General features: G+C 38.5%; 1 protein-coding gene across 4 annotated transcripts in view; it reads right to left on the reverse strand.

Moving 5' to 3' along the window:
- The window catches only part of RUNX1T1 (RUNX1 partner transcriptional co-repressor 1), a 120028-nt gene that overhangs the window by 89957 nt on the left and 13871 nt on the right, over positions 1-16200 (reverse strand). The gene's annotated exons all lie outside the window — the stretch shown is intronic.

A 16200-nucleotide genomic window follows, 5' to 3' on the forward strand; every position in this document is an offset into this window, starting at 1 on the left:
ATTTCAACAGGATAATCAGAAATTTGTCCTCTAAAGAAGACTTCGTCTCTTAAGGAAAGCGACCTTGGCAGTGGGTCAGACTTAGCAACATAGATTGCCTACTGCTTTCTGACCAAAAAAAGAACAACAAAAAATAATTCATTCTTGTTGAACATTGCCAGAAATCGCAGTGGCATTTCTGGTGTATTTCAGTTTTTAAAATAACAAAAATATATGTAAAGATGTATCACAGCAGAAGAGTTCCACCAGAAATTGACTCAGAATGGGAGGGCCAAAGCAGGCTTCAGGTCTCAAAGAACACATGCCCTTTTGCTCTATACATTTTAGTAAGAACACTCATGTGGACAAACTCACATATATGTACCCGTGTTGGTGTCTTATTTTTTTCACTTGGTCTGGGCTAAACCAAGTTTTGCCTTGTATTTTTATTAGATACAGTATTTTCCACAATGTGAGTAAAGCAAATTAGAATTGACTGCTAATTTCTATCATTAGTTGGATTCAAAGGATATTACCAAATCATCTGAGCATAGACACCACTGAAGCACTTCAGAAAATTTGATATTGATTTGATATTATTTCTGAAAGGACACCAGAAAATACCAAAGATGCCATCTCACAGACAGGAGACAGAAAATATTCAGTGTGACCTGGGGAAGCCTGGATGAGAATATCTTGTCCTGCTGAACTAGGGTCGTATTTTAAGATCCAAAAAGAAAAGAAAAAAAAAGGGAAAAGAAGAAAGAAAGAAGGAAGGAAGGAAAAAAAAACAAAAACGTTTCAAGCTATCAGTTGCTTTTTGACTTGAAGCTCAGAGTGTTTGCTCATTTAACACGGGTAGGGAAACTCCTCCTGCTGTAGTATATTAACCCTTGTTTTGACCTCTAATCAATGTCTTTTTAATGCATAGGGTTTTCATAATAAAGATAACGTGAGAGCATATTTGTGTGAAAGTGTATCTACCACAAGCCATAAATTTGAGCCTTGCATTTTTCTTTGTAACATGTCAATATTTGTGACACTAACTAAACATATTTTATTCATTTGACAAGGACTGTTACATTATATTGAAAACTTTTGTTTCAATGTCACCACCTCCCCGTTTTGACTGATGGCGAGTTAGTTTTGTTAAAACGCAAGGGGTGATAGCGTATGCTCCAGTGAACTTTCCCTCCTCTCAGCACCAGAGACAAAAACCTGCAGCTCTGCTCTGTGCTGGCAGCCATCTGGCCAGCTTTCTCTCAATGCCTGCCCCACACCACACTGCAGGCAAAATTTCAGGGCTCTAGAGCTCTGTGGAGCTATTCATGACATACCAATTTCACATTTTCTGCTTGTACGCTTGCAACAATAAATGCTAATGAGGACTATGAATGACATTTTTAAAGACAATAAAAAGGTCTCCAAATCCCTTGCATATGGAGACACTATTTTCTAAACTTCACCTTCTGTTAGGGAGCCATTACATTCTAAAGGAAAAAAATAACCTAAGGAGAACAATGAGATGATCAAAGCATAACCGAGTCCTTACGAATTCCAAAGAAAACAATGCTTGCAAAGCTAGCTTAATGACAGACAGATTTTACGCTGATGTACAGGGGTAACACTTCAGCATAGTAACTCTCTTTTTTGATAGCACTGTGTCCTGGGTTCAGCTGCAGCACTGATACTTGGGGGGGGGGGGGGGGGGAGCGTTTTAAAAAATAGAGGGGTTGGAAGTCACTTTCACTGCTCACATATAACCCCACGAGCAATAGATTTGGACTTTGTAATTATGAATCTCTAGATGAGTCCAAGATTAAACTGTTATCATTAACTGATTTGGAATGCCACGCTTTCATAGACGTTACTGCACTGATCAAGTGTGGTCAAGAGAGATACCAAATTTTCACCTTTTCTTTCCCCAAATCTGCTTCCTTTGGCAATGCTATTGCTAAAAAAAAAAAAACCCAAACAAACAAAAGCTGCCTTTATTCTTAGTACTGTCTTTTGTATTTAATTAAAGACAGCTTCCCCTTAACAAGGATTAAAAACACTTTCAGGAAAATCCACCAGGTGGAGCAAATACACAGCAATACAAACTATTTATTTATGTTCCCACTGCCATTTTCAACAGCGAAAATGTTTTATATGGAAATACTCTTACCTCTTGACCTCCCTTCTTTACCCTTTTGTCACATATTGATCAATTTGTACTTATTTACCACATTTATAATGGCACAAAGGCTTTGTTCATAGGGGCCTTCATACAAAGCTATTGTTCCAGATGAGTTTCAACATGAATTTGCAGTCCACAATAGTCACCAGATACATAAGGGAAATTAAAGAATGTTATTATTCAAATATATACATGTCTATATTCAATTATATAATGATAACATTGTACTTGTAAAACAAACTGACAAGCATTCAGAAAATAAAGCGTAGTCTTATATTAGGCAGCCAAATCTTTACATTGGTCTCCACTACAATGGGCTGGAATCCCAGCCATTCTGCATATCTTGTTATGTGTTTATACACATAGTAGTGCCGGTAACATCACAGCAGCACCACTGTACACTATGTTAGTGTTTACTATTAATGCCTTTATTTTAGTATGACATCCATCAACTACTAAGTAATTCCAAGAGTGAATGAATGAGGACCATAAATAAATATCTGAGCAGATCTAGAACAGCTAAGCATTCATTTCCCCATTTAAATTATTTGCTTTCCAGCACCAGGTGAGAAAGCCACTTCCTCAAGTATTTCAACTTACCCTGATGAATGAGAAGGTCTAATGGCATAGAGGCAGGGGGGCACCTTTTTACATGAAGAGAACTAAGTCCTAACACGAAAGTGGTTATGGATGAGTTTTCTCACAGTTATAATAGGACAACCCACTGTCACACCCTGTAATTGCTAAAATGACAAAGCAATATTACCAAGTGAACTGCTCTAATGCAGTTCAGCATCTGGAAACACAGCAGAATGAGTGCACAGACTCATTCAACCCCTGATGATGGAAAAGCATTATCATTTGCAAGTGACAAAGGGAAGGCACTGATTTTAGTTAAACATTTTTTGTTTGTTTCCACTGCTTTCTTAGTTACACCTCCTATCATGTTTTCCTCTCACTTTTCCATTCAGTGCCCTCCATCTTCTCTCTGCCACCACATCTATTCCTATGTTCTTGATTCTGGGGCCACCTTCTCTCTACCTTCTCTAACCCACTATATGACTTGTCTGCTTCTGCTATCTTGGACATTCAACCTCCCCCACTTCTGCTTCCCCAAAAGCTAGATGTTCCAAATTTGGTACTCACATTATGGTGAGTAGTACATAAAATATTACCCACATAAATTAACACATAAAAAAGATCAACAACCAGAACTCCTAACATGGAGGACAAACACTGCGTCAGTTAGGTTTCCACTAGAAAACTGGACCAGAATGGGATCCACTTAACGTGCAGAGAAGAGCACCACTCTCCTTGGAAGGATGATGCGTTGACACAAACTTTGTGCTTTCAGTCCGACCCAGACAAATCCCATCACAGCTAAGGAAAATTAACATACAAAATCTTTGTTTCTTTAGGAAAGAGGAGGAGCCTTGAGAAACACAGGCTTTTAAATATCATTTCATTTTATCTAATTGTGTTGTACTCCACATGGTGCTTCGTTGTAGCCATTCAGCAGAGAATCAGAAAAAGAATGCAGAGGTGATTATGAAGTGGAATTTCATACCAAGAGCAAATTATACCACTTCACACTAGGAGAACATCTGCAAAGAGCAGCAGTAAGTGTTTGGGTACAATGCAAGGTACCAGTTTTAATAAAGCCCAAACCAGCTTCAGAATCGTTATCCACAAGAACTTCACTTAAGCAAGACTGTGACAGCAGAGACCTGCAGTGATGCCCAAGATAAATTATTTTTTCAAACAGAATACTGATTTCAAATCATTATCTCTGAGGCATTTTTAAGGTGGCAACCATGGATTAAAGGCTATCATTTTCTGCCATTTTCAAAGAGGAGCTAGACACCACACCCGATGGGTAGGAGAAGACAGTGTGGTTATTGTCATCACCACGTGTCACTGGAGAGCTTTCTTTTACTATGCTGTTGGTTGAGGTGGGCAAAGGTTGTAGACAGTTAATTAGATTAGGAACTGCAAAAAACAAAGGCATGTGAAACACTGGAAGGAGCGACACACATGACTTGTAAAGGTTTAATATGCTTACATACAGATACAATTTCCTCTGTATGTACAAACTCTCCAGGAAAACGACACTGACTGCAATGCATAAACCATCTTTTCCTCATCCTGTAGATACAAGCAATGCTTATTTAAACTATAGCTTCTTTACAGTACATCAGAGACTTAAAATTATATGTCTAAGTAATTCACTTTTACTTAAGGGTACCTTTACACCAGAGTAACCTAAGGAGTTCATAATGAAGAAGGGGGCCTGATTCTAAAGGTGAAGGATTACGTACATATGAAGAGTTTATTAGATCATGATTATTGATACACTGAAACAGCTCTTTTGTTGCGCCATCCCCTGCAAATCCTTCTTAGATGGAGGATTAGTGGCACAATAGATCATAATGACTCTTTTGGTCCCACTGACTATCAATTTCCAGCTGTGTGTTCCCACTGAAGGCTCTCTCAATGAAGGGTCCCCAGAACCCTTACGTAGCAATGTTTGTACGCAAGAAAAAAAAGTATATCCTTAAATCTGTATTACAAAACTCTTAATGAAATATTAGCAGAGAAAATATAAGTAACTGCTGAAATTATTTTCGTCTCACCTACAAAGTACCCAAAATCATTAGCACATGAAAATGTCCTCTAAGACTGCAGGCGTAACTCTATAGACTGGACCAACTGCCTTCAGTGCAAAAGAAAATGAAACCTTAGTTAACTTCCAGCTCTCCTCCACTCCCACAACCACAAATATCTTTCTTGGACCAGCTTCTGCCCACATTAATAAAAGGCAATAGTCACATGCTACACTCATTTTCTGCTGCAAAGCCGTACCAATTATGTTTCCTCCGTCTACTACTTGTACCTTGTGATCTTAAGGTCTGCCAGTACAACTACTAACAGCACTGTGCTATATAGCAAAGTATTAAAATTACCCAAATAAGATTCATATTCTTCACTTATCATTCAAACAAGAAGCCATAATTCTTTACAAATAATAAAAAAATATTCATGACCTTTACCTAACTGAACATTTTAGCATCTTTCAGCTACAACCTTGAGCTTTACATCCCAATAAATACTTTCTATCTATGGGCCCAAACCTCGCCAGTGCACAGAGCCCTCCCTTTTGTACCCACAAGTGACCTCAACAAACAGCAGATATTAGGGGCAAGGACTATAACTGACCCTACCCCAACATAATCCCAAGATGGACATCTAAGCAAGTCTCCTGAATAAGGAGAACAGAAGCGCCAATAGCTGCCACCACTGTTTTAACAGACCATGCCAGAACAAACACTGGCTTGGTTTGCATCCATGGGATGAATAAAAATTACGTTGCCAAGCATGCTGAAAGACATAAAATGCCAAGAATGATGACTGTGTTAATGATCAGTAAAGAAAAAAAAAATAATAATGTTTTCAGAAGTTTATTTGCTGCATGCTACAAACTCCACCTGAAAGAATTTGCTCCTCACAAGATTTTACCTCTAAAAATAAAAGGTCAAACAAGGGGAGACAGAATAAAGTAAAAGGAAAAAGCCACAAATTCAGAAGAGAAAGGGTTAACATGTTTTGTTTCAGTCGGTATTATACCAATGCCAGAAATACAGGGAAAGACTAAAAAGAGCCAAATTTTTTTATTATTATTCTTTAACAGAAAAAAAAAAAAAAATCAGGCCTATCTGTCACAGGGCTGTCTGGGCTGTAAGAACCGGCAGGAACCTCAAATTCCTGACCAAACCCTCTTCCACACAATGCCTCCTGAATGGAAGGAACCCAGGCCCGGCAGAGATAGCCCGCTGTCAGGAACCAGCCCTGACGTTTGCGGACAGACGGGGCTGGCCTCGCAGGATGTCAGAGCAGCAAACTGCTGCTCGAGATACTGGCTTTTCACACACTCCCAGCCTGGATGTTTTGCTCTTCAGGTAATTAAACAAGGAAACGGGGCTGATGTGTACGAGTCTGACCCCTGCGCCGTGGCTCCACAGTTCTGCAATCGACTTCCGCACGAACCGCCCGGAGCATCAACAGAAGCTTCTACTCCTGCTTCTGACACCAAGCTCTAAAATCCTTCTGGAAGTATCTGCTGCTGCCTTTTCTATTTTTTTTATTTTATTTTTTTTTAAGAAGGTCCAAGTTACTTGCTCTGTTCCATACGCCTTGCTGCTTTCTCATAAAAAAAAGATGCAAAACAGGAAAGAAATGGGTACTTTGGGGTAGCTGTTCTTCAGCCAGATACTCAAAATACTAAATGTCTGGGGGTGGGGCAGAACAGACAGAAAGACAACACAAGGGATTCCCAAACTAATGCTTACTTTAATGTCATTACTCAAAATGAAAAAGATCCTGAAAAGTGTTCCTGATTCATCCAACCAACTGCCAGACATTCACTTATCTAGAAATAAGATTATTCTGATTTAAGCATTTTTGAAGAGTCTTTGTCTTAGAATAGGACATAAATCATAGAACCGGGCACTAGACAAGTAAACCGATGTTTTCCCTCTTTTTCCCCAAATTTAAGAAACAGGAAAAGACAGGTGTTACTACCTATACTCAGTGAAAACCCCTAAGCAGGCTTCTCTGTGACTGACCTAGTTTCTATGCTCTTTAAAGGCTATTTAAACAAAAATTATTTTTTTTTTAAGGTAACACATTCCTCCTTCTTTCTGAAAAATCCACAGAATAGAATATTGGCTGAAAAGAGAAGAGCTCAGAAGAAAGAGGAGTACAAAAGCATGCCTGCTTGTCTGTGTTCAACACAAAGAACATTAAATGAAAACAACTGGCACGCCGCCAAATTCCTATACAGGCAAAGAGATTCAAATAAATTGATTTCACGCATCACACTGACCTGGGATCAGTGAGCAATGGTACAATACACTCGCTGCTCCATGTGGGGCAAAGCCCATTAACGTTATCAGAGCCACAGTACATTACCAAGAGGGGAAGAGGAAAAAAAGAGAGAACCCAAACTCTGCAAACTCGGGGAAAAAACACTTTGAAAAAGAAACTACAGCTTCAGCTGGAGTGCTTGGTTTCAGTTTACCAATAAATACAACGTATTGTGAGTGCTTGTCCTCTGCTCACCTCAAAGGATTCAAAGATCGTATTTTCAAATTAAAATAAATACTAATGTCACACACATTCCCCTTCCATCCTACTTTAACACAGTTGTTCTCAAACTCGGTTATTCTCTGTAAATTTCCTCCCTTCCCCATCCACCAGCATTTTATATAGATTATGGGTTATTTTCTTTGTACTTCAAAAGCTGGATTCCTGCCCAGGATACTCTTACTGGCTCAGAAAGTAAAGCTGGAGAAAACAGCCACTGCTCTCAACTGGTCCAAATCAACCTGACCTACAGAATAAAACGCTGTATTTGCAATGCAGCAGTGAGCAGCAGAGCTCCAGCTCCCTTTGCAGAGTCATCCAGGCACGCTTCCTCATCACGAGGCAGACTCTCCAAACCAGTGTATTTTGAATTTCACTTTCTTACAAGGTGTGAAGTAACCCATGTATGCCGTGGAGTCTCCTCTTGTCATCCCAGCTTGGTTTTTCATTAAGATCTCTCACACTCCAATCAAGAGCAACACTAGCAAGCCACAGGTGTGCACCACATGAACAGATGAAAATCTGATTGTGAGCTGTGTAATGACAATTCACTGTCTACAATACACTTGTCCCATTTTGCATCTGTTGTATGTTAGAAGGGGGTTTATTATTTCCATTGTACTCTAAGATACATAGGTAAGCAAACAATTGTTTCAAAGATAAAAAAGGAATGCTAGACAAAAGACTTTGCAACAGCAAAACAATGATGACAATGCTTGAAAAGGATCACACCAGCAAAGGTAGTCTAATGCTACAAGAGGCTGTCACTTCAAGGGGGTGATACTCAAACAGCTTTAATTTTGCCATTTTGGTTTCAAATAGCAAGTCAAATCTTGCTGGGCACAGCAAAGTCCTTACCAAGCGAAGCTCTAAGAATGTTGGCCTCATCTCTCATCACTCATCCAAATTTAGGTATGGAGCTTCTTGGCTGTTCAAGACTAAAATTTTTGAATGTGTAACAAACACATACATCCAGATAAAGGTACCTTACCTAGTCACCTCATTTCAAATAAATGTCTAAATTGGAATGCCCAAAGATCTAACACTTGCTAAACACCACTGATCGCTCTCTTTTATAAAGGACTACAAAGCAATTTTGGATTTTTCTTCATCACCATATACAAAATCATCAATTTTGTAAGTTGTGCTATAGAAAGGATGTGTTTATTTTGGTATAAGGCTACACATACAGAACTGCACAGGAAAAGGAGTCAGCAGCTTCACAATGGCTGAAATGTGCCTGCACCCAGGTGACAGAGGCAGCCTGACCTGCCCATCGGTTAGCAAGACAGATAATGTGCTGTTCCCTTCCATTATGAATATTTCAGTAGTACAACCAGATCACTTGGACTTTATAAGGATGAAGTGAATTTCAATCATATTAATTCCCTCTTCTATAAAAAATTGATAGTATTAGAAAACATGTCTATGTTGTAGGAAATTTCCATTACCTTGCACGTGCTCTGACAGCAATAAACCTCAATAAGCTTCCCATTAGTATGCCAGCACTGCATGCTTCAGACATGCAATCTTTACTTTTACATTTCTTTATTTTTAAAATCCTTTATGAAGACCCATATGGCAAAAGAAACCAAACAACAACCACCTGTATGGAGTACACTTACACCTTGAAAAATAGACAGCAGATAGAAAAAAGGAGAATTAGTCAGAAGCTAAACCACTGCTAAATTAGCAAAATAAAAATGCAAGAAGAAACCCTGCTAAGATTACTCATTCTTTTTCGATGCTGACTGTGTAGACAAAGGTCCCAGAAAAGCATTTACTTGTTTTAAACTGAGCTAGGAACTCAAAGTAGAATGCAAATTAATTTTAAATAAGATTTCATTTTTGAAAGGATGTTCACACTGGCGCACAGAACCTCAGCCCCAGCCCCTTGCCATGAGTGATGTGCAGCATCCCGCTGGCTCTCCCAGCTGTGCTCCATCACCCCACAGACAGAGAAGCATGAGCCACCATATCTCAGGTGGGGAGCTTAGTGATATGATCAAGGCTTAGCTGCCTTCAAAACTAACTGGAACATAGTCTAGAGTGCTCAGACACTGTTCATTTTATTTTGGTATCATACTCTTTATCAAAGTTATGTCATAGGTGAAATGGTCCAACACTGAGAACAAAAATATCAGAGTGCAGGAAAGCACTTAAAATCAGTTCAGTTCTTGCCATCTAGACACACCATTTTAGGAGAAGTAATGTAGTTACAGTAAAGTCAGGAAACACAGTCATAGGTTACCTAGAAATTTTGTTCTGCCATAGCAGATTTACTTTTCCAGTATGGTAAAAATCTTTGCACACAAGGAGCAGAAATATCCATTCTCAGTATCATCTCAATCCCATTTATCAGATTCCCAATGCAATGAGTTTACCAAAGGCTTCCACTAAATTACAAATACAACCATTTTGCCAATGTGATTACAAATATCCCTTAACCTGGTCGCAAATACTGCTCTAATTCACAGTTCAGGAAGCTGAACTTCATTATTTTCACAGCTCAGCCAAGTAATATTTACATGACACATGAAAAGCACCTATGTCATCAGAAGTAACAAGCACAGTTAAAACTTCTACATATATGTATTTTAAGCTAAGGAAGATTTTAGAAAAGTCATCACTGACGGATTTTATTGGCATTACTGTACTTAAAAATTGAAGTGACATTAAAATGAAGACACCACCTTCATTGATTTAGGCAGACTCTTTGGAAGCTAAATGGAAAGATTTCTTTTTTAATTACAGTTTGCAAGGCAAGGCACAGTCATTAAAAATAGCTTCTAAAAGGTATGCACATTACAAAATCAAATATTTTTCTTTTCCTTACCTTGACAAAATTCAAAGTTCCCTTTTTTCCGGCAGTCACCTATCACTAAACTCAGTGCTCTCCAAGTGTTTCTTTTGACAGATATCATTCTCCACCAATCGCTCTGCTAATTTCCTCTTTCCTTTTCTGACTGGGACAGATACTATGTTCACCAGCCCAGAGATCAATCTTTTCTATTGACAACAACAAATGAAAAAAAAAAAAAAAGAAGAAAAAAAAAAAGAAGAAAAAAAAAAGGAAGAAAAAAAAAAAAAGAAGCAGATATCACAGGCAGTTTGAAGCACCACCACCACACCCCTTCATTTGCATGATAATAGCAGTCTTAAATAAAAAGGTTAAGACAGAAATGCTATCATTCTAAATCAATTACCCACATTTTCTTGGTTAATATAAGGCAGTACTTTAAAACTGTATCAATTCTTTGACAAAGGCCGTTTCATAAGTTGCTCATTTAAAACAGTTAACATATAGATAGCAATGAACTAAGGGCAGCTTATATTCCACCATGAAAATACCTATTAGCTAATTCTGTAAAAATGCTTAGGTTTAAATACATTCATATAATATAAAATATTACATACTTTACCTGGTTCAACAGAAGCTCTAGAGAATCATTTATTAAACCAACATGGTTACTAAAAATAGAGACCTTGCAGTTACATATCGCTATACTAATTTAGACTTGTAAGTCGTAACAGCAAGCACATTGAAACAAAGGAAGATCAAAAAGCTATTGATATATTTACACATCACCCTCCCACTTTTGAAAAGGCAATTTCCCTCCCACTCCAACACCTACAAAAACTGTTTATTTGGGTTACACAAATACTTTGTCATTCGTGTGAGTCTGTATTACAGCACTGCCAGTTTTTCCAAGACATTAATATGCTTTTCAGGGGTTTGTAATTATGTCAAGGCAGAAAGATTTTCAGAGCCAGGCAAACACAGTTATGTACATGCTTCAATCTGCATCCACTATTCAGGTATTTTGAGACATAAAGTTAAGCATGCAAAAGGATCTGGACGCAGCTGCATGCATTAACCAAGAACCCTGCCCCAACCCTCTCCTGGACTAGATCTTACTGCAAAAAAAATGTCTTACCCAAGGGCATTTGCAACAGCTCACATTTGTATTTGTACTAGAAATTGCAGTCTTTTCCACAAACAAGCACCCTCCTCAAATCAAAACAAACCCACACCAAGTTTAAGTTAAGTTACAGAACAAAGGAGTTCATCACTCAAAATCCTTTCTCTTCCCTGTTTGTGGTCGGATATTTCTAGGCAGCCCTGACACAAACCAAAATCCTATCAATTTCAGTGAAAACAAGGCCTGTAAGGACTGCAGGACTCTTACGTAGGATTTGGCAACCGTGAAGCTTTCAATACGGGACAACTGCCTTTGGCATTTGGAAAATAATCTCCAAAATGCGGTCTAGACTCCCAGCATGGGTGCAATAACTACTTTTCTAAAATTACTTTTATTTGAGATTAAATTCTCTAGTTGTCACCATGTTCTTCATAGGCAATAAATTTACCTTTCAGTTGTGCCTTATCATTAATTGTGTGGTTTTCAATTGTCCAGGCTCTTGCATAATACATTTTCATAAATGCATACAGCATTCCCTGAATTGTTATTATTGTTTGATCTGATTTTTATGATCATAAACTTATGTGCCTACCAAAACTCAAAACTCCTTCACTGACCGAGTGGCCCTATTAATTTCACTGAGATCATTTAAACATCAAGTTTTCTACCGAGTGACGATAGCACAATCTGGTTGAAATATGGACTTATAGTGGAACATTAAATTAACATCATATTTTGGATTTAGAATTACACACAGAAACCATCCGTAAAGATGCATTCATGTTTTGCTAACCTTTACTAATTTGGCCACTAGAAATAATTATGATCAAATATGTTAAATTATGTAACATATAGCAATTCAATGTTTGAGTCTGCTGAATAGCATACTCCTTTTTCATAGCTGGGAAAAGATTTTTAAACCTCTTACTGTAAAAAAAAAGAAGTTCTTACACCACCACCAAAAAAATAACAGTACCCATCTGTCATTCACTGTACAATGAAGACATCACTTTAACTTACTACTCTTCTTTGTTTCAGCCCCACGTTAATTTTCTCTATATGCCACATTTTCCAAAGTGATGGATGCATTCTGCTATACGCATTCTACACTAACCTCCTTTTTAAAATTTATTGTTGCTTCCTGAATTGTAAACTGCTGCTGTTGTTCGAATTGTACATGCAAAACTGTCTAAAGTCTGAACTTCACTGAGAGTAGAATGCCTCAAACAATTTGTCGTCTTACAAGAGTGTTATAAAAAGGGATCAACATGTTGTATTACCATGGAAATTTTGAAAAACATACTTTCCCAAACAAATATTACTTTTTCTCAATGGTATGAAGTAATGAAAACCACATGTGTAAATCTGCGATCCGTGCAGTAGTTCAAGCTGCAGCTAATAGAAAATACAGAGAGTGAACTCTGCCATATAAAGGATTCTTGTTACAGAAATATAATGTGAAAACCAGATGCAGACAGAAAACCTTAATCACAGATGGGAATGTAATCACTGGCATACAGAATACTTTTTTGATCAATCTCAACCATATGAGAAATGTATTTATTTTCTAAGGAATGCAATAACTCGAGAGAGTCTTCTATTTGAATTCAGTTAACCTCATATTCACAGGGCTTTTATCTTGCATGTGGAGAGAAGGGGGATATAACCTAAGCCAAGATTTTTAGAAGAACCATTGGCCCTGGCAAATCATTCTTGTATCAGATTATCTTTCAAGGAATTAATAGGATGTAAAGACTACAAATATCAGGATCAGCCTTAAAAGAAATCAACCATTATTGCACTTCCTAGTTACTGCCAGAAATCCCTTCATCACCTAAGCACTTCTATGGTTAATTTTTTCCTTTAATATGTGGTTCTTCAGAAATACAATGCTACAAGCAGCATACTGTTACACTGAAGTTCTGTAAATTGGAAGATAAAAGCTGAAACCTAAGCTTATTCTGGGCTTCCTTCTAATTGATGGAAGTCCCAATGAATTTCCTGCACCCACCAATCTCCTGGGTGTCAGCAGGAAACAAAGGACGGCAATGCACTACAGCCACCCAGCAGTTATACTGAAATGTCTAAAATGCAGATTGCCTTCCACCAACTACTCAGACCAAGGTAGGACTGACGTAACTCTTGCTGGTTTTCATTGCTGCTGACATTTCTGCTCAACTTTTAAGAGATAGAAATACTACAGTACTAGTAAACTGCTCACATAAAATATGGAAGTTGCCATTAAAATCTGACAATCAAGTTCAGGATTCATGTCACTGATACGTTACCAGCAGGACCCACCTACACGGTTACAAAGGTTCAGCATCTCCAGGCAACCTCACTCCTACAGTTCATCAGCCAATCCACGTAAACTACATCTGCCTAGATAAATTTTACACCTGATGACTGAACTGGACTGTTACATTACACTACAATATAAAAACCTGATGCTAGGAAATAAAACTTAAGTGAGGAAAAAACATTCAAAGATGACAGACCTCCAGGCTCATGGGTACCAGCAGTGGTAGTTTACAGCCCCTGATCCCTCCCTTCACCCTTCTCCTGGAGGTACCCAATCTACCTAAGAACACCACAGCAATTTGTATAGCACTGCCTGACTGTCACAGTTCACAACTGAGCTTATTAAGGTAACCCAAAGCTGGTGTTCATTTATTTTAACAGTACTAAATAACATAAACCACAATGATCCGGCAGCTGTTATTCCAAAGGTGAGAGGGGTTGACAAAATGCTTTGATGGGCACAGGTAGGCAGATTCTCCCTTTCTCTTAGAGCCTTTCGGTCCCATTACCATCATCCCATTGTAGGTGTCTGCAGTAAGAAGACACGGTGTGTTCAGTACCCTACTGCAGGACTCCCAGCGATGGCTTAATTCTGCTGAAGTTCCTATAAATGTGCTTCCTTAATTGAATGCCTGTATGCTAGGTGACATTTTAAATTAAGTACTTGCTTCTTCTCTCATGTGTTGACAACTAGCAAACCATTTGATGAAAATACTTGATTCTATTTTGAAAATATATTTTGAAAATATTTTGATTCTATATTGAAAATATTCGATTCTACCACTGTAACACCAGTTCTTTGAACCATCTTGTCTCTTTTGCCATGTAAGTTTACATTTCTGAGACTATGGCATCAAGTGATAGTGCAGGAGTCAACGCTTAACACTAAAGAAATAAAGGCTGGATATGCTTGTCTTACTTCTAAACACGCATGCCTAGATTAATAATAAACTTTGGCCAGATACATATTTCCCTATTTATCATATAGCATCATCATCATGTGTGTAGAGTGCTAAAAATGGAGTGAAATCTTCCAGCTGTAAAACAGTTCCACGTGACAAAACAGAGAAGGATCCTGAAAACTCCTGCTTCATGTCATGTGTGAGCGTGTGTGCCTGTGTCTTTTTTTTTTTTTCCTCTCATCTAATCTCATCTGCAAGAGACTGTCCCTAGAGGACAAGAGAAGAAAGAACCAATTATATCCAGAGGTTGGTTTCTCCAAAATGAAGGCATCTGTTCCATGCCAACGACTTCCACATGGAAGAAAAATAGAACTTTGAAGGCATCTGCGTTCATGGTTGACAGTTGCAGATCTTAGGGTCTACTGTAATTGCCCAGCTGCAAACATGATTTGGTTGCTGCTGTTGTCAGCTGATCTCCTTACAATGAAAAGAGGGAGCTTAAATAGCTGGATAAAAATCAGATATTCTTCCACAATACTGACACCTTTTCCTTTCTGAAAGAGGCATTTTCCTGGTACAACGGGTTTGATGGAAGTAAATTGCAAAGTGGTTTTTAAACGAACATTTTACAAAATATGCTGCTTTAAAATGCTATTCTTTAAATAGTGTACAAGTCCATGCACAATGTGCTCATTATTTGTTAGTATTTCAGGCTGATATTTTGTAAGAGTGATTCAGAAGCCAGCATGATTCACCAGCCACATAATCCTGCAGCCCACTTTATTTAGGCAAGTAGTCTCAGTAAAACCAAGAGTACACCTGAGGAGAAACTCAAGAGTTTTCACTCAAAACGCATAGGGCAGATAAATATCTCGCATGATATTTATCACTTAACTCATGTCACTTTCCAGTGTGAGTGGATACTTACCAAAAGTTTCCAAAAGACACTTAAGAGAAACGTTACTGGTAGTTCAAAGCCCGTCTTACAGCATTGGCTGTGACACCTGCAGCAAGATACTCAGCAATGCTGTGCACCTTCACTGCTAAAAACCAAACCATTAACAAGCAGCTCATTCAAAGGAGCAAGACCGTGGCTGATTTTCCAAAGCAAAGCACTCAATGCCATTACTGGTCTGAGGCTACAACTAAAACCCAACTGGCCTAAGCAGAAGATGCATTTGCATTTCCTATCCTGCACTTACCAAATAAAAGTGAATCATAGTTTCCAGAAATATTTCACACACCTCATGAGTTTTTGTTGTTTTCTTACCTAAGACTTTTATCAATAGTTTGAAAGGAGGAAGCCGCTGTGTTATTTTATTTGTTTAGTATAATTCTTCATTATTCTGGTGGATTCCAGCTGCAATCCCAAACACACTCTGCAGCAAAGGCATTCAGCCCTTCCAACCAGGCAGGGTTAGGAACCACACCACTTAGGAAGGACAGTATAGATTCCTATGCAGTTTCCCTCGCCTGGTACATACCTCAAATTATTATGAACACATGAAGTAGTGAACCTGGGGGGACACAGTAGACCTGACACTTCCCAACCAGTTCTAAATTGCCTGCAGGAAGGACAAGAGTTGGGAGCAAGGACAATTAACACAGCCACCTGCTTCCTTTGACCTCCTGGGGAGCAGACACACCACTGATGACTTGCTCTGGCAACATCACTGAGGTCCTGCCCATCCTTCTCTTCCCAGAGAAGCCACAGGATAATAAAACAATAGTGGCCAATAATAGCTCTGTAAGACAAGGCAAAATTCAGGCCTGG

The sequence above is a fragment of the Lathamus discolor genome, chromosome 2 (assembly GCF_037157495.1).
Source record: "Lathamus discolor isolate bLatDis1 chromosome 2, bLatDis1.hap1, whole genome shotgun sequence".
NCBI lineage: Eukaryota > Metazoa > Chordata > Aves > Psittaciformes > Psittacidae > Lathamus > Lathamus discolor.